Source organism: Leptodactylus fuscus, chromosome 3, assembly GCF_031893055.1.
Source record: "Leptodactylus fuscus isolate aLepFus1 chromosome 3, aLepFus1.hap2, whole genome shotgun sequence".
NCBI classification, from domain to species: domain Eukaryota; kingdom Metazoa; phylum Chordata; class Amphibia; order Anura; family Leptodactylidae; genus Leptodactylus; species Leptodactylus fuscus.
Window position 1 is genome coordinate 123,794,488 of NC_134267.1, and position 18,907 is coordinate 123,813,394.

Genomic DNA, 18,907 nt, shown 5'->3' on the forward strand with positions numbered 1-18,907 from the left:
GTTTATTTTCGTCATTCTTCCCCCAACTCTCAGCTTACAAGTCCTCTTCACATCCTGATCAGACAAAAAAATGAACTAAAAAAAGAGACCTTGAATGGAGCAATAAAGGTAAACAACCTTTCAATGGAAGTCCAAGAAGCATGAAAACCAACCCATAATTAAACTCCTTCCCTGACAAACAGCTGACATGGCTGTTTGCATCCAGGATGCTATTTTACTTGGAAGGAGTTAGTCAAGGAGAAATGGAACCAAGGATACCCATTTCGAAGAACAGGCAAAACAACAAAATCAAGAGTATTGCATTGGCCGGGAATCGAACCCAAGCCTCCCACGTGGCAGGCGAGAATTCTACCACTGAACCACCAATGCTTGACGGTGTTCGTGTTGATGCTAGCGGCTCCTGCCGGACTTAGGGGCCGGACTGGGTTGTTTTCCACCGATGCCGTCTCTATCCTGCTGTATAGCCCCACAATGCAGCCACACTGAGCCTGGCTAGCTCAGTCGGTAGATCTTGAGTCTCTTAATCTCAGGGTCGTGGGTTTGAGCCCCAAGTTGGGCGGAGGTTGGTTTATTTTTGTCATTCTTCCCCCAACTGTCAGCTTACAAGTCCTCTTCACATCCTGATCAGACAAAAAAATGAACTAAAAAAAGAGACCTTGAATGGAGCAATAAAAGTAAACAACCTTTCAATGGAAGGCCCAAGAGGTATGAAAACCAACCCATAATTACATTCCTTCCCTGACAAACAGCTGATATGGCTGTTTGCATCCAGGATGCTATTTTACTTGGAAGGAGTTAGTCAAGGAGAAATGGAACCAAGGATACCCATTTTGAAGAACAGGCAAAACAACAAAATCAAGAGTATTGCATTGGCCGGGAATCGAACCCAAGCCTCCCACGTGGCAGGCGAGGATTCTACCACTGAACCACCAATGCTTGACGGTGTCTACGTTGATGCTTGCGGCTCCTGCCGGACTTAGGGGCCGGACTTGGATGTTTTCCACCGATGCCGTCTCTATCCTGCTGTATAGCCCCACAATGCAGCCACATTGAGCCCGGCTAGCTCAGTCATGAGAGCATGAGACACTTAATCTCAGGGTCATGGGTTCGAGCTCCACGTTGGGCGGAGGTTGGTTTATTTTGGTCATTCTTCCCCCAACTGTCAGCTTATAAGTCCTCTTCCCATCCTGATCAGACAAAAAAATGAACTAAAAAAAGAGACCTTGAATGGAGCAATAAAAGTAAACAACCTTTCAATGGAAGGCCCAAGAGCCGTGAAAACCAACCCATAATTACACTCCTCCCCTGACAAACAGCTAACATGGCCGTTTGCATCTAGGATGCAATTTTACTAGGAAGGCCTTAGGCAAGGAGCAATGGAACTAAGGATACCCATTTCGAAGAACAGGCAAAACAACAAAATCAAGAGTATTGCATTGGCTGGGAATCGACCCCGGGCCTCCCACGTGGCAGGTGAGAATTCTACCACTGAACTACCAATGCTTGACGGGATCTGTTGTGATGCTAGTGGCTCCTGCCGGACTTAGGGGCCGGACTGGGATGTTTTCCACTGATGCCGTCGCTATCCTGCTGTATAGCTCCACAATGCAGCCACTTCGAGCCTGGCTAGCTCAGTCGGTAGAGCATGAGACTCTTAATCTCAGGGTCGTGGGTTCGAGCCCCATGTTGGGCGGAGGTTGGTTTGTTTTCGTCATTCTTCCCCCAACTGTCAGCTTACAAGTCCGCTTCCCATCCTGAACAGACAAAAAAATGAACTAAAAAAAGAGACCTTGAATGGAGCAATAAATGTAAACAACCTTTCAATGGAAGGCCCAAGAGGCGTGAAAACCAACCCATAATTACACTCCTTCCCTGAAAAACAGCTGACATGGCTGTTTGCATCCAGGATGCTATTTTACTTGGAAGGAGTTAGTCAAGGAGAAATGGAACCAAGGATACCCATTTCGAAGAACAGGCAAAACAACAAAACCAAGAGTATGACATTGGCCAAGAATCAAACCCGGGCCTCCCACGTGGCAGGCGAGAATTCTACTGTGAAGGTAAACCATGTCCATTCTTATTTTTATACATGCTTTATACTGCTTAAGAAATTATATTTTTCTCTATGCAAGCTTATTATACCTTATATACATTAAGATGGCGCCTGTATCCAGTACCACACCCAGATGCTGACGCACACGATCGTCATGTGGTTTACAAGAAAGACAGTATCATTTCTCGGGAAATCGAAAGCTAAGAGATGTTGAAACTTAAGAGCCAATGACTGATCGTCAGTGTATTCGGATACAAGACGTATATGCTTACAGCCTGCCGTTATCTTATCTTTCTTGCATTCCTGTATAAAAACTGTAACTTCCTCAATAAACCTCAGTACTGTGTGAGCAGGCACAGCGCCTTGTTGCATGGACTGAGATGAAAACTGACTCAGTGTGTCGGAGTTCATCTTAATCAGCGCGCACATGCATGATTGATTTGGAGCAGGTGACTGACCACTGGAAGTGACCCGTATTCTGGCGGAGGTCACTACCTCAACAAGTGGCGCCCGAACAGGGACTACGGCCATAGGACCACCGCGGTTGACCGACCCGTGCCGGACCCTGGACATCAGACGGCGTCTCACCGACCCGAGGCCTGATCACCCTCATTAGAGTCACGGTAAGTGTTTGCATATTCATATGAATATGTGGCATTTGCTTGTGACTGTCGGTGTGTCGTTGTCTGGCTGACAGGTGATCCAGTTGGATCGATTGTCCAGTCCGAGTGATACGGATAGGTGGGTCCTGGAGCCGTAGTCTGAACTTGTTTTTCCTCACCAGTATATATATATATCACCGAGTGTTCAGTCACCTGTGTTGCTTCAGATTCCGGGAAGTGAATTTCTTGCCCTCTTTGATGTAGAGTAGTGCATGTGATCTTTTGGACGATCGCAACATTTGGACTGGGCATGAGGCCGTCAGGAAATAGGGCGGGTGCTGTAATTTATTTATTGATCCATAGCATGAGGCCGTCAGGGAGTGGACGGGTGCTATTGGATTGGTTGATTTGATATTGCCCAGTGACTGCAACCTGTGGTCGGAGGAGGACCTGTCAACAAGAGTCTGAGACCGGTAAAGGTGACTTTGTTGGTGGTTGTGGGGTCACATATCTGCCGAATGCGCACGCAGATAAGCAATATTGGGACCGTGAGAATGTTGCGGTTGTTCAAGGGGGAACATGTTTTGCCTGACGGGGCACAGACTGCTGTTGATTTGGTTCGAGTCAGAGAAGGCAAGAAATATGTGAAAGAGGCTTTGAGAATGTATAAACTGGTTGAGGTGCCTCCTACGGGCCGATTGCAACCTAGTATGTGGAGAAAAATGTTAGAAGAGTCACGGGGAGTGTTAGAAGATAAAGGTTTGCTGGAAGCCGCCCAAGCTCATTACAGGGTCGCAAGGACTCTAGAACGTGAGGGATATGCAGAACTGACAGGCGAGGGAGGACATGAAAATGCTGAACCTTTGTTTCTTTGTTTGGTTATCTGAAACTTGATGATAAAAAGAATATGCCGAGTATAATTGCTTGTGCGCCACTGCCCTAAAATGGCGCCGAGAGTAGTGGAGATGGGTGGATCTGTGACGTCTGTAGGCAGCTGAATCCTGATTTGCAAGATGTCTGTGTAGCCTGTGGAGCTCCCCGCCCATCCCCTGTTGTCTCATCTTCCGGACCAACGCCCAGGGATGGCGGAAGTGAGGTTATGGCTGTTCCCACTGGCAGCCATGTTAGTACAGACCAACATCTCCGGCCCTCACCGCCCCTCAGATCACGCCCCCTTTATCCAGTGATAGCCACATCTAGTTCCTATCACAAACCCTCAAGCCCGGAAGAGGTCAAACCCCCGGTAGCCCCCTTTCCGAGTGTCCGAGTGTCTATGCCCAGTTCAGCTATAAAAGACCTCACTGTATACCACTATTATGATGTTTAGAGGATTATACGTTCAAAACTTTGGTTGGGATCTAGTAAAGAAAAGGAAAATTGGGAAGGAAGGAAATTTCCCTTAACTTCAAGTATAGTTTAAGAGATTCTGAACACTTGTGGTAATTACTAGAGTGAGGTTTGCTATGAAAATAAAAAATTGCGCAAAAATATTAATGTGTAATTTTGGTGTCAGTATATTAACTGCTGTTTGAGTTTTATTCTTATTTTATTTCTGTAGAGAGCAATCAAAGCATTTTAATTGACTGCCAAGAGCTTCAAGGTCGTTTTATCTCATAGACTGCCAGATGCTGGAGGAAGCGCAGAGAAGACGAAACTTGGCTTTGTGCCAGCACCAGAGTCCACAGTCTATGTGTTATATCAAAAGAAGTGATTTGGTAAAAAAAAAAAAAAGGTTAACCTGAGTAACGTATAATGACAATGTGTATACAGGGATATCCAAGCATATGATGTAATGGTTATGTTTTGAATTATTGTTTGTCTGTTATTATCTTTTAAACTGTTGTATCCACAAAAAAAGCAAAAGGTAATAGTAAAAAGTTTTGAATCTTCACAGCGTGGGTATGGGAGGTCACGGAGGGGGAGACGGCCACTCACCCTCTGTCGCCTCGCCAACCTACAAGTTGGGGTTTTACCCCAAGTTGAAACCTTTGTGCAAGAGTTCAAGGCACACAGAGATTGTATTAATGGTATCATCTATGTATTACAGAGAATATTCAGATTTTTTACTTGTTTGTTTATATATCTATGTGTTTATCTTTTATTTATGGGAATGGGAAATAATGAGATGAAACTTCTTCTTTGTGTCTTATTCCATAGTTATGTGTTGAAACCTATGATGGAATTTTATATCCCGTTGTGTTATGCTAATTATTCTAAACATATCTTCTTCTTGTCTAAAAATTTACCATAAGAGACCAGAATCCTTTTCCTGAGCTGACTCAGATCACGGTTATGAGGGAAGGTAACTCATCTGGTCTGTGCCGTATTTTAATCTTTGTATATAGAGATGAGCGAACACTAAAATGTTCGAGGTTCGAAATTCGATTCGAACAGCTGCTCAATGTTCGTGTGTTCGAACGGGTTTCGAACCCCATTATAGTCTATGGGGAACAGATACTCGTTAAGGGGGAAACCCAAATCCGTGTCTAGAGGGTCACCAAGTCCACTATGACACCACAGGAAATGATGCCAACACCTCTGGAATGACACTGGGACAGCAGGGGAAGCATGTCTGGGGGCATCTAACACACCAAAGACCCTCTATTACCCCAACATCACAGCCTAACAACTACATACTTTACACACTCAATACCACCTCTCTGACAGTAGGAAAACACCTTGAAACATGTGTATTTGGCACTTGCAGTGAGGAGAGCTTGTCACCAGCAGTGAATTTGGCCCTTGTAGTAAGTTGAGGTTGGCACCAACATTTGTTTTGAAAATCAGGGTGGATTGAGCCTCTAACCAGCAGAGTTTGGGCAAATTCATGGTGGAGGGAGCCTCTAAAAACCCCAGTTTGGACCAATTCATGGTGGAGGGAGCCTCTAAAAACCCCAGTTTGGACCAATTCATGGTGGAGGGAGCCTCTAAAAACCCCAGTTTGGACCAATTCATGGTGGAGGGAGCCTCTAAACAGCCCAGTTTGGACCAATTCATGGTGGAGGGAGCCTCTAAACAGCCCAGTTTGGGCAAATTCATGGTGGAGGGAGCCTCTAACCAGCCCAGTTTGGGCAAATTCATGGTGGAGGGAGCCTCTAAAAACCCCCGTTTGGACCAATTCATGGTGGAGGGAGCCTCTAAACAGCCCAGTTTGGGCAAATTCATGGTGGAGGGAGCCTCTAACCAGCCCAGTTTGGACCAATTCATGGTGGAGGGAGCCTCTAAAAACCCCAGTTTGGACCAATTCATGGTGGAGGGAGCCTCTAAAAACCCCAGTTTGGACCAATTCATGGTGGAGGGAGCCTCTAAAAACCCCAGTTTGGACCAATTCATGCTGGAGGGAGCCTCTAAACAGCCCAGTTTGGGCAAATTCATGGTGGAGGGAGCCTCTAAAAACCCCAGTTTGGACCAATTCATGGTGGAGGGAGCCTCTAAAACCCCCAATTTGGACCAATTCATGGTGGAGGGAGCCTCTAAACAGCCCAGTTTGGGCAAATTCATGGTGGAGGGAGCCTCTAAAAACCCCAGTTTGGACCAATTCATGGTGGAGGGAGCCTCTAAAAACCCCAGTTTGGACCAATTCATGGTGGAGGGAGCCTCTAAAAAACCCAGTTTGGACCAATTCATGGTGGAGGGAGCCTCTAAACAGCCCAGTTTGGGCAAATTCATGGTGGAGGGAGCCTCTAAAAACCCCAGTTTGGACCAATTCATGGTGGAGGGAGCCTCTAAAAACCCCAGTTTGGACCAATTCATGGTGGAGGGAGCCTCTAAAAACCCCAGTTTGGACCAATTCATGGTGGAGGGAGCCTCTAAAAAACCCAGTTTGGACCAATTCATGGTGGAGGGAGCCTCTAACCAGCCCAGTTTGGACCAATTCATGGTGGAGGGAGCCTCTAACCAGCCCAGTTTGGGCAAATTCATGGTGGAGGGAGCCTCTAAAAACCCCAATTTGGACCAATTCATGGTGGAGGGAGCCTCTAAAAACCCCAGTTTGGACCAATTCATGGTGGAGGGAGCCTCTAAACAGCCCAGTTTGGACCAATTCATGGTGGAGGGAACCTCTAAAAACCCCAATTTGGACCAATTCATGGTGGAGGGAGCCTCTAACCAGCCCAGTTTGGACCAATTCATGGTGGAGGGAGCCTCTAACCAGCCCAGTTTGGGCAAATTCATGGTGGAGGGAGCCTCTAAAAACCCCAATTTGGACCAATTCATGGTGGAGGGAGCCTCTAAACAGCCCAGTTTGGGCAAATTCATGGTGGAGGGAGCCTCTAAAAACCCCAGTTTGGACCAATTCATGGTGGAGGGAGCCTCTAAAAACCCCAGTTTGGACCAATTCATGGTGGAGGGAGCCTCTAAACAGCCCAGTTTGGGCAAATTCATGGTGGAGGGAGCCTCTAAAAACCCCAGTTTGGACCAATTCATGGTGGAGGGAGCCTCTAAAAACCCCAGTTTGGACCAATTCATGGTGGAGGGAGCCTCTAAAAACCCCAGTTTGGACCAATTCATGGTGGAGGGAGCCTCTAAAAAACCCAGTTTGGACCAATTCATGGTGGAGAGAGCCTCTAACCAGCCCAGTTTGGACCAATTCATGGTGGAGGGAGCCTCTAAACAGCCCAGTTTGGGCAAATTCATGGTGGAGGGAGCCTCTAAAAACCCCAGTTTGGACCAATTCATGGTGGAGGGAGCCTCTAACCAGCCCAGTTTGGGCAAATTCATGGTGGAGGGAGCCTCTAACCCTCAGAGTTGTGGGAAAGCAGGGTGGAGGGAGCCTCTAACCAGCAGAGTTGGTGGAAATCAGGGTGGAGGGAGCCTCTAACCAGCAGAGTTGGGGGAAATCATGTTGGAGGGAGCCTAGTATTAGCAGAATTGTGCAACGCTTATGGTGGATGAGTATGAGGATGCGGAGGAATTGGAGAGGTTGAGTACAGACATGGAGTTTCATGTTGGGGTGCTTTACACAGGTGGGCACAAAAATGAAGGCTCTATCCAGTGGTGGTTCATTTTTATCAAAGTGAGCCGGTCGGCACTCTCAGCTGACAGACGGGTGCGCTTGTCAGTGATGATGCCACCGGCTGCACTGAACACCCTCTCAGATAGGACGCTGGCGGCAGGACAGGACAGCACCTCCAAGGCATATAGGGCAAGTTCAAGCCACAGGTCCAACTTCGACACCCAATACGTGTAGGGCGCAGAGGGGTCGGAGAGGACAGGGCTGTGGTCGGAAAGGTATTCCCGCAACATGCGCCTATACTTCTCACGCCTGGTGACACTAGGACCCTCCGTGGCGGCACTTTGGCGAGGGGGTGCCATCAAGGTGTCCCAGACCTTAGACAGTGTGCCCCTCGTTTGTGTGGACCGGTGAGAACTTGGTCGCCTACTGGAGGAACTGTCCTACCTGCCGCCAACGTCACATGCTGGAAACATCTCCATCATATTCTGCACCAATTGCCTGTGGCAAGCATTGATGCGATTGGCCCTCCCCTCTACCGGAATAAAAGACGAGATGTTGTTTTTATACCGGGGGTCAAGGATAGCAAAGATCCAGTACTGGTTGTCCTCCATGATTTTGACAATACGCTTGTCGGTTGTAAAGCACCCCAACATGAACTCAGCCATGTCTGCCACAGTGTTAGTTGGCATGACTCCTCTGGCCCCACCGGAAAGTTCAATCTCCATTTCCTCCTCATCCTCCATGTCTACCCATCCGCGCTGCAACAATGGGACGATTCGAAGTTGCCCGGAAGCCTCCTGTATCACCATCACATCATCGGACAACTCTTCTTCCTCCTCCTCCTCCTCCTCCTCCTCGTCCTCCATTAAACGCGATGAAGCGGACAGATGTGTGGACCTACTCTCCAGCTGTGACGGATCGGATGCTATCCCTGACTCCTCTGTGTGATCTGAGTTATCCCTGATGTCAATCAGGGATTCTCTCAGAACACACAAGAGCGGGATTGTAAGGCTCACCATCGCATCCTCAGAGCTCACCCTCCTTGTGGACTCCTCAAACACCCGTAGGATGTCACAAAGGTCTCTCATCCATGGCCACTCATGGATGAGAAACTGAGGCAGCTGACTTTGTGGCACCCTAGGGTTTTGTAGCTGGTATTCCATCAAAGGTCTCTGCTGCTCAACCACTCTATTCAACATCTGAAACGTTGAGTTCCAGCGTGTGGGGACGTCGCACAAAAGCCGGTGTTGTGGCACATGCAGGCATTGCTGGAGAGATTTTAAGCTAGCAGCGGCTACTGTCGACTTGCGAAAGTGGGCGCACATGCGCCGCACTTTCACCAGTAGCTCTGGAACATTGGGGTAGCTCTTTAGGAAACGTTGCACCACTAGGTTGAAGACGTGGGCCAGGCATGGAACATGTTGGAGTCCGGCAAGCTCCAGAGCTGCTACCAGGTTCCGGCCGTTATCACAAACGACCATGCCTGGGCCCAGGTGCAGCGGCTCAAACCATATTGCCGTCTCATCGAGGAGGGCATCCCTCACCTCGAAGGCAGTGTGCTGTCTGTCCCCCAAGCTGATCAGCTTCAGCACAGCCTGCTGACGTCTACCAACGCCAGTGCTGCAACGTTTCCAACTCGTAGCTGGGGTCAATCTAACAGCGGAGGAGGAGGCGGTGGCGGAGGAGGAGGCGGTGGCGGAGGAGGAGGCGGTAGAGGAGGAGGAGGAGGGGGGTGTTCTTTTCGTGTCCCTGCCAGGAATGTTAGGCGGGGAGACGAGGTACACCGGGCCAGTTTGGGAAGCAGTCCCAGCCTCAACTACATTCACCCAGTGTGCCGTCAGTGAAATGTAGCGTCCCTGTCCGCATGCACTTGTCCACGCGTCGGTGGTCAAGTGGACCTTTGTGCAAAGCGCGGAACTAAGGGCCCGCCTGATGTTGAGTGACACGTGCTGGTGCAAGGCGGGGACGGCACACCGGGAGAAGTAGGGACGGCATAGCGAGGTGCCGCAGTTGCCATCAGGTCCAGGAAGGCGGGAGTTTCAACTAGCCGGAACGCCAACATCTCCTGGGCCAGCAGTTTAGCGATGTTGGCGTTCAAGGCTTGCGCGTGTGGGTGGTTAGCAGTGTATTTCTGCCGCCGCTACAATGTCTGAGAGATGGTGGGTTGTTGTAAAGAAGCGCCTGATGGTGCCTTTGATGGTGCAGGAGAAGGAGATAAGACAGGAACAGGGGAGGATGAGGGAGAAGTCAACAAAGTGGCGGAGGCAGATGAAGTGGTGTCCTGGCTCGTCCTCTGGAGTGCATCGCCAGCACAGTCAGCAGTGGCAGTGGCAGAGGCAGAGGCAGTGGCAGAGGCAGTGGCAGTGGCGTGAACGGCAGGCGGCCTTTGTCCTGCCGTTGCTGCCTGCCACTGATTCCAGTGCTTGGATTCCAAATGACGGCGCATTGAAGTGGTGGACAGGTTGCTCTTCTCAGAGCCCCTAATCAATTTCGAGAGGCAAATTGTGCAGACAACACTATATCTGTCCTCGGCGCATTCCTTGAAAAAACTCCACACCTTCGAGAAACGTGCCCTCGAGGTGGGAGTTTTTCGGGGCTGGGTACGAACTGGAACATCTTGGGAGATTTCGGGTGTGGCCTGGCTTCGCCTAAGCTGCTGACCTCTGCCTCTGCCTCTAGCTACCCTTTTTGGTGCTGCACTTGCCTCAACATCCACACTACTTTCCCCGCTTGACATCCCCCCTGTCCAGGTCGGGTCAGTGTCCTCATCATCCACCACTTCCTCTTCCAACTCCTGTCTCATCTCCTCCTCCCGCACAATGCGCCGGTCAACTGGATGCCCTGACGGCAACTGCGTCACATCATCGTCGATGAGGGTGGGTTGCTGGTCATCCACCACCAAATCGAACGGAGATGGAGGAGACTCTAGTGTTTGAGCATCTGGACACAGATGCTCCTCTGTTAGGTTCGTGGAATCGTGACGTGGAGAGGCAGGTTGAGGGACAATGAAAGGAGCGGAGAACAGCTCTGGGGAGCAGGGACAGTTGGGGTTATTGTTCTGTGAAGCTTGGGAATTTTGGGAGGAAGGAGGACAAGACTGTTGGGTAATAGGAGGAGAGGAGGCAGAGTCTGACTGGCTGCTGGACAATGTGCTGTAAGCGTTCTCTGACAGCCATTGCAAGACCTGTTCCTGGTTCTCGGGCCTACTAAGGTTTGTACCCTGCAGTTTAGTTAATGTGGCAAGCAACCCTGGCACTGTGGAGTGGCGCAATGCTTGCTGCCCCACAGGAGTAGGCATGGGACGCCCTGTGGCTTCACTGCTACCTTGCTCCCCAGAACCATTCCCCCGACCTCGCCCACGGCCTCGTCCACGTCCCTTTCCGGGAGCCTTGCGCATTTTGAATTCCCAGTTAGAAATTGGCACTATATACCAGTAGCAAAAATTGTGGGTGCACGTAACCCCAATATATTCTTTGAATTCCCAGTCAGACAATGGCACTATATACCAGTAGCAAGAAATGAGGGTATTTATAACCCCAATATATTCTTTGAATTACCAGTCAGAAACTGGCACTATATGGCAGTAGCAAGAAATGAGGGTATTTATAACCCCAATATATTCTTTGAATTCCCAGTCAGACAATGGCACTGTATACCAGTAGTAAAAATTGTGGGTGCACGTAACCCCAATATATTCTTTGAATTACCAGTCAGAAACTGGCACTATATGGCAGTAGCAAGAAATGAGGGTATTTGTAACCCCAATATATTCTTTGAATTCCCAGTCAGAAACTGGCACTGTATACCAGTAGTAAAAATTGTGGGTGCACGTAACCCCAATATATTCTTTGAATTCCCAGTCAGACAATGGCACTATATACCAGTAGCAAGAAATGAGGGTATTTATAACCCCAATATATTCTTTGAATTCCCAGTCAGAAACTGGCACTATATGGCAGTAGCAAGAAATGAGGGTATTTATAACCCCAATATATTCTTTGAATTCCCAGTCAGACAATGGCACTGTATACCAGTAGTAAAAATTGTGGGTGCACGTAACCCCAATATATTCTTTGAATTACCAGTCAGAAACTGGCACTATATGGCAGTAGCAAGAAATGAGGGTATTTGTATTCCCAATATACTCTTTGAATTCCCAGTCAGACAATGGCACTGTATACCAGTAGTAAAAATTGTGGGTGCACGTAACCCCAATATATTCTTTGAATTCCCAGTCAGACAATGGCACTGTATACCAGTAGTAAAAATTGTGGGTGCACGTAACCCCAATATATTCTTTGAATTCCCAGTAAGACAATGGCACTGTATACCAGTAGTAAAAATTGTGGGTGCACGTAACCCCAATATATTCTTTGAATTCCCAGTCAGACAATGGCACTATATACCAGTAGCAAGAAATGAGGGTATTTATAACCCCAATATATTCTTTGAATTACCAGTCAGAAACTGGCACTATATGGCAGTAGCAAGAAATGAGGGTATTTATAACCCCAATATATTCTTTGAATTCCCAGTCAGACAATGGCACTGTATACCAGTAGTAAAAATTGTGGGTGCACGTAACCCCAATATATTCTTTGAATTACCAGTCAGAAACTGGCACTATATGGCAGTAGCAAGAAATGAGGGTATTTGTAACCCCAATATATTCTTTGAATTCCCAGTCAGAAACTGGCACTGTATACCAGTAGTAAAAATTGTGGGTGCACGTAACCCCAATATATTCTTTGAATTCCCAGTCAGACAATGGCACTATATACCAGTAGCAAGAAATGAGGGTATTTATAACCCCAATATATTCTTTGAATTCCCAGTCAGAAACTGGCACTATATGGCAGTAGCAAGAAATGAGGGTATTTATAACCCCAATATATTCTTTGAATTCCCAGTCAGACAATGGCACTGTATACCAGTAGTAAAAATTGTGGGTGCACGTAACCCCAATATATTCTTTGAATTACCAGTCAGAAACTGGCACTATATGGCAGTAGCAAGAAATGAGGGTATTTGTAACCCCAATATATTCTTTGAATTACCAGTCAGAAACTGGCACTATATGGCAGTAGCAAGAAATGAGGGTATTTGTAACCCCAATATATTCTTTGAATTCCCAGTCAGAAACTGGCACTGTATACCAGTAGTAAAAATTGTGGGTGCACGTAACCCCAATATATTCTTTGAATTCCCAGTAAGACAATGGCACTGTATACCAGTAGTAAAAATTGTGGGTGCACGTAACCCCAATATATTCTTTGAATTCCCAGTCAGAAACTGGCACTATATGGCAGTAGCAAGAAATGAGGGTATTTATAACCCCAATATATTCTTTGAATTCCCAGTCAGACAATGGCACTGTATACCAGTAGTAAAAATTGTGGGTGCACGTAACCCCAATATATTCTTTGAATTACCAGTCAGAAACTGGCACTATATGGCAGTAGCAAGAAATGAGGGTATTTGTAACCCCAATATATTCTTTGAATTCCCAGTCAGAAACTGGCACTGTATACCAGTAGTAAAAATTGTGGGTGCACGTAACCCCAATATATTCTTTGAATTCCCAGTCAGACAATGGCACTATATACCAGTAGCAAGAAATGAGGGTATTTATAACCCCAATATATTCTTTGAATTACCAGTCAGAAACTGGCACTATATGGCAGTAGCAAGAAATGAGGGTATTTGTAACCCCAATATATTCTTTGAATTCTCAGTCAGAAACTGGCACTGTATACCAGTAGTAAAAATTGTGGGTGCACGTAACCCCAATATATTCTTTGAATTCCCAGTCAGACAATGGCACTATATACCAGTAGCAAGAAATGAGGGTATTTATAACCCCAATATATTCTTTGAATTCCCAGTCAGACAATGGCACTGTATACCAGTAGTAAAAATTGTGGGTGCACGTAACCCCAATATATTCTTTGAATTCCCAGTCAGAAACTGGCACTATATGGCAGTAGCAAGAAATGAGGGTATTTATAACCCCAATATATTCTTTGAATTCCCAGTCAGACAATGGCACTGTATACCAGTAGTAAAAATTGTGGGTGCACGTAACCCCAATATATTCTTTGAATTACCAGTCAGAAACTGGCACTATATGGCAGTAGCAAGAAATGAGGGTATTTGTAACCCCAATATATTCTTTGAATTCCCAGTCAGAAACTGGCACTGTATACCAGTAGTAAAAATTGTGGGTGCACGTAACCCCAATATATTCTTTGAATTACCAGTCAGAAACTGGCACTATATGGCAGTAGCAAGAAATGAGGGTATTTGTAACCCCAATATATTCTTTGAATTCCCAGTCAGAAACTGGCACTGTATACCAGTAGTAAAAATTGTGGGTGCACGTAACCCCAATATATTCTTTGAATTCCCAGTCAGACAATGGCACTATATACCAGTAGCAAGAAATGAGGGTATTTATAACCCCAATATATAATTTGAATTCCCAGTAAGACAATGGCACTGTATACCAGTAGTAAAAATTGTGGGTGCACGTAACCCCAATATATTCTTTGAATTCCCAGTCAGAAGCTGGCACTATATGGCAGTAGCAAGAAATGAGGGTATTTATAACCCCAATATATTCTTTGAATTCCCAGTCAGACAATGGCACTGTATACCAGTAGTAAAAATTGTGGGTGCACGTAACCCCAATATATTCTTTGAATTACCAGTCAGAAACTGGCACTATATGGCAGTAGCAAGAAATGAGGGTATTTGTAACCCCAATATATTCTTTGAATTCCCAGTCAGAAACTGGCACTGTATACCAGTAGTAAAAATTGTGGGTGCACGTAACCCCAATATATTCTTTGAATTCCCAGTCAGACAATGGCACTATATACCAGTAGCAAGAAATGAGGGTATTTATAACCCCAATATATTCTTTGAATTACCAGTCAGAAACTGGCACTATATGGCAGTAGCAAGAAATGAGGGTATTTATAACCCCAATATATTCTTTGAATTCCCAGTCAGAAACTGGCACTGTATACCAGTAGTAAAAATTGTGGGTGCACGTAACCCCAATATATTCTTTGAATTCCCAGTCAGACAATGGCACTATATGGCAGTAGCAAAAATAGTGGGTGTATATAGCCCCATTCTATTGCTAGGGGACTTGCAGGGTATTTCTGGGGTGAAGGTGGGGGGGCACACCGTTGGAACGGGTATCGGGGGTATATATCGGGTATACGGGAATACACTGACAGTGTATTCCATTCAGGATCCTGGGAAAGCTGGGTTGCGGCGATTGAGCCCGTCAGTGCCACGTTACACTGACAAGCTTCTCCCTGGAATTTAGCTCTTACAAGAGCTGTTGTGGTTGTCTTCTCCTTCCTATCCTAGCCTGTCCCTGCCTACCCAGAATCTAAGCCCTAGCTAGCTGGACGGAAACCTCCGTCCTCGGTGAATTGCAAGCTCAGAATGACGCGAACCTGGGCGGCGCTGTTCTTTTAAATTAGAGGTCACATGTTTTCGGCAGCCAATGGGTTTTGCCTACTTTTCTCAACGTCACCGGTGTCGTAGTTCCTGTCCCACCTACCCTGCGCTGTTATTGGAGCAAAAAAGGCACCAGGGAAGGTGGGAGGGGAATCGAGTAATGGCGCACTTTACCACGCGGTGTTCGATTCGATTCGAACATGCCGAACAGCCTAATATCCGATCGAACATGAGTTCGATAGAACACTGTTCGCTCATCTCTATTTGTATATTAATCTTTATAATTTGTATCATACAGAAGTGTGCACAATATCACACTAGCTTCCGTTCTCTTTTTATGTAGTCACTGATCCAACATAGAATTGTCTTAGTAAAGCATTTGGTGTTGCCTTCTTTAAAGCCGTGCCCGACCCCTTAGTTAGTTAAGATAGTTGGGAAAACGTATAGTGCTATAAGAGGGGTACGGTAGAAGGTTTTCCTTGTTAAGACTGTGTTGTTAGCAACATTTTGACTTTAAAAGTAAAATTTTAGGAAAATTCTGATAATCTGGAATTTTGAGACGTCCATCCAATAATCCGGAATATAGTGTGAAATTGTGTTAAACATGTATTTTGGTCAATGAGCGGTCACAATGTGTTAGATTATGTGAATCATGAAATGAATAGTTGAAGAATGTTGAGGTAATGAAAAGATGCCAGAAAGTGGAAAGAAACAGGAGGTTTAGGAATGTTGCCTAAGTTTAGGATGTCAAAGAGATGGAACTTAGAATGTTGAAACATAAAGTGATGTGATAGTATGCACATAATAGGATGGGTATCGGATTTTAGGGTGAAGCAAGTGGAAAGATTGCACAAGAAAGTGAACATAGGTTGATATAAGCTGATTGAAACCAAGATTGTCCCCCATTGTAGGAAAAATGTTATTGAAACTTAGAAACTCAGTAAGGTGTCCGAATTTGAAAACGTATATGTGTATGTTGATTGATAAAAAGACGTAGCACAGATTATCTTTGTAATGATGTTTTGGTTTTTAAAGAAAAGGAAAGAAAAATTATTTTGTTCTATACTAAGTGAATTAGAAGTCGCTCCCATATCTGCTGTGTAATGTTCTGTGTGTATGATTTTGTTGTGTGAACAGGAGATTGATTTGATCCCTCAGTTAATGTTTCTGCTTTCTCTGCTGATATGTTCTATATATGTTCTGAATATGTGCCTAACCTTATTGTATTGATATTATGAGATTGTACAAATGTGTTTCTGTTTCTTTAAGAGAGATTGCTGAGGTCTGTAGTCCTACACAAGACACAGCTATGAGATACAGGGGGGGATACCCAGCCGCAGCTATGAGTGGGATAGGCAGCTATGTGAGCTGCAGCATGATAAGATAATACTGGCTCTTCTTGTATTGTCTAGCTTTGACCTTGCAGAGACTCTGCATATCTCTCTCACAGAACATGAAGTACCTTGAAAAAAACCCCAAAAAAACGGAAGACCAAAAGCCATTGCTAATGAATATTAGGTCCAGTCAGTCCACGTAACATTAAGATTGTGTTAAAGTTAATTTCTCTGACAAGTCACATTTGCTTGCTGCATTAGAAAGTTTTTGTTTTTGTTTTGTTTTTTTTTCCAGGGGGGAAAGACAGCACAGCCATTGTTGTTTGTTTTCCTGCACGCCCCATCCTATTTGTTACCGTTGGCAGCTGCACCTATTCTTTCATTAGGGGTGACCATCTTTAGTATCCCAGTCCCTAGCCTCTTTCAGCTCTCACCCCACCTGTCTGTTAGGTCTTCGTGTTTAGAGAGCCAGAAGTTGTCGGGGCCAAGTTTAGCTTGGGAACAGCTGACCAACACCCGCAGGCAGGGCCTAGTCAGCCAGTAGCGCCAGGGAGAGTTTTCCTACCCCATTCCGATAGAGGTGCATGCAGCATTCAGTATATGGTTGTTTGGGCATTGACACAACCGAACCGTGATGTTATCAATATCTTCAGGGGGGGGGGGGTGAAGAAGACTAAGATAACTTAAGAAAATTTTGCTGATATGAATCTATTGATAACTTTTTGATTGAGCTCTATTATAGATGGTCTTATATTTGGGAAAGATGGTGAATCCTGCATCAGATATGCCACAGTCACCGTATATGAGGTAAACCAAGCGTAAGGAGACCTAGTATGGGACTCCAAGGGTCTCAGCTGAATTTGAAGCCATCGCTTGAACATGGTACAATGTCTGAGGGTAGGTGTTGGATATAGTAGAATTATGGTCCGATCTGGAGGGCAAGAACTTTTGTGTGATGGAGACCCTTCGGCTGCTCATAGGTTGGTATAGTCAGAAGTCATGGCACACACCAAGGCTGATACGAAAGAAAGTAGAGGTAGTATGTGGGCAGACACTGCCATTAGCCCAGCTGCGGAAGCCTAGGGGACATGTTTTACTGATAAGACCCAAACCTTTTAGCTCTCTTTTCAGGTTTTATGACACTGATGCACCGAAGATGGTCCAGGAGGAAAGGAGACTTGGAAAGAGGATGTACAAGTCCTGGTGTCCGGTGGTAAGAGAGTATGTACTGAGAACATTGTTCCCACTTATGGCATAAGCAGCTTCTTACTAAGTGTACTGTTTAGAAGTAGCCATGTGTGACCTGGTGAGCGGAGGATGGGCAGCTGCAGGATTTAGCATCACTATAGTCAGATATATATGTGAGCCCGCATGGCATGTGCTGGGCCAAAGAGCCAGGCCTGAAGACCTTGTACCTGTTCCAGAGATTGCAGGTTGAGTATATACAGCGAGACGGTATGAGTACGTACTTGTGTGTTGTTGTCTCCCTTCAGGATGGCTTGGGGCATATCTGGTGAGGAAAAACCATCACAAACAGTCCGTGTACGAAGTCCACTAGTTCTGGGGCAGACGTATCTATGTGTGTCATTATTGTTTACCTGAATCTATTCTCCATAAGTATGCGGTGTGTTTCACACTACGCTGAAAAGAGGAAAATTGATATTTAGCCCTGTCTTTGGATTGTATTTTTTATAAATGTTCCAGATGTAATATGTTGTGCTGACTGACTATGTGACGAATCATCAAAGACATATGATTAATGTATATTCTCGAGTTTTTCCCTCCAGATTCTAAGTCAGTGGAAGGAACTTATAAACTAAAACCCAAAGATTGGATGGTGATAAGGAGATATATGAGATTCAATGGTCACTTCCGGTTCCTGTTGATCGCCAGTACAGCTGTGAGAGTATAAGGAAAACCTTAAACCTTTGCCCACTTGATGATGTTCTTGAAAACAAATGGGACAATAAACTGTTAGAGGATATGGACCTTGAGAAGAGAAAATTTGAAGACTGTTGGATCTATCTGAACTTATATTCCTGTTATGTTTCTATAGTTATTATATTCATATTGTTTATAGGTCTGACAATAGTCAATGTATATGCTTTTTATAAGATCTGAAGGGTATTTCCTTACAGTCCGGTAGTGAGAGATAGGGACAGACATCCCACCCTGCATTCCCTTTGTCTGGAGCTGTTTCAAGGGGGGACTATTAAGGTCATGTGTATATACATGCTGGTAACTATACCTGTTTTACTGCCAATGAAACATCTGGAGTGAAACTAGGCATATTTGGCTCTGACTTCTGCATGGAAAACTCTACCACACCCTCCTCCTCTCTCCAAAACCGACTAGCTATAGATATGATCACAGCAGAAAGAGGTGGAGTCTGCTCCATGATTGGTGAAGAATGTTGTACTCACATTCCAGATAACACTGTGTAGAAATTTCAGGGAAAGAAAAATATAATTTAGGGGGGAATGTGAAG

At 45.7% G+C, this 18,907-nt stretch overlaps 1 non-coding gene across 1 annotated transcript; it reads left to right on the forward strand.

The window, feature by feature from the left end:
- Positions 1-1,620: 1,620 nt before the first annotated feature.
- On the forward strand, positions 1,621-1,693 carry TRNAK-CUU (transfer RNA lysine (anticodon CUU)). Its single transcript has one exon. It is a non-coding gene; the product is annotated as a tRNA-Lys (tRNA).
- Positions 1,694-18,907: the final 17,214 nt, after the last annotated feature.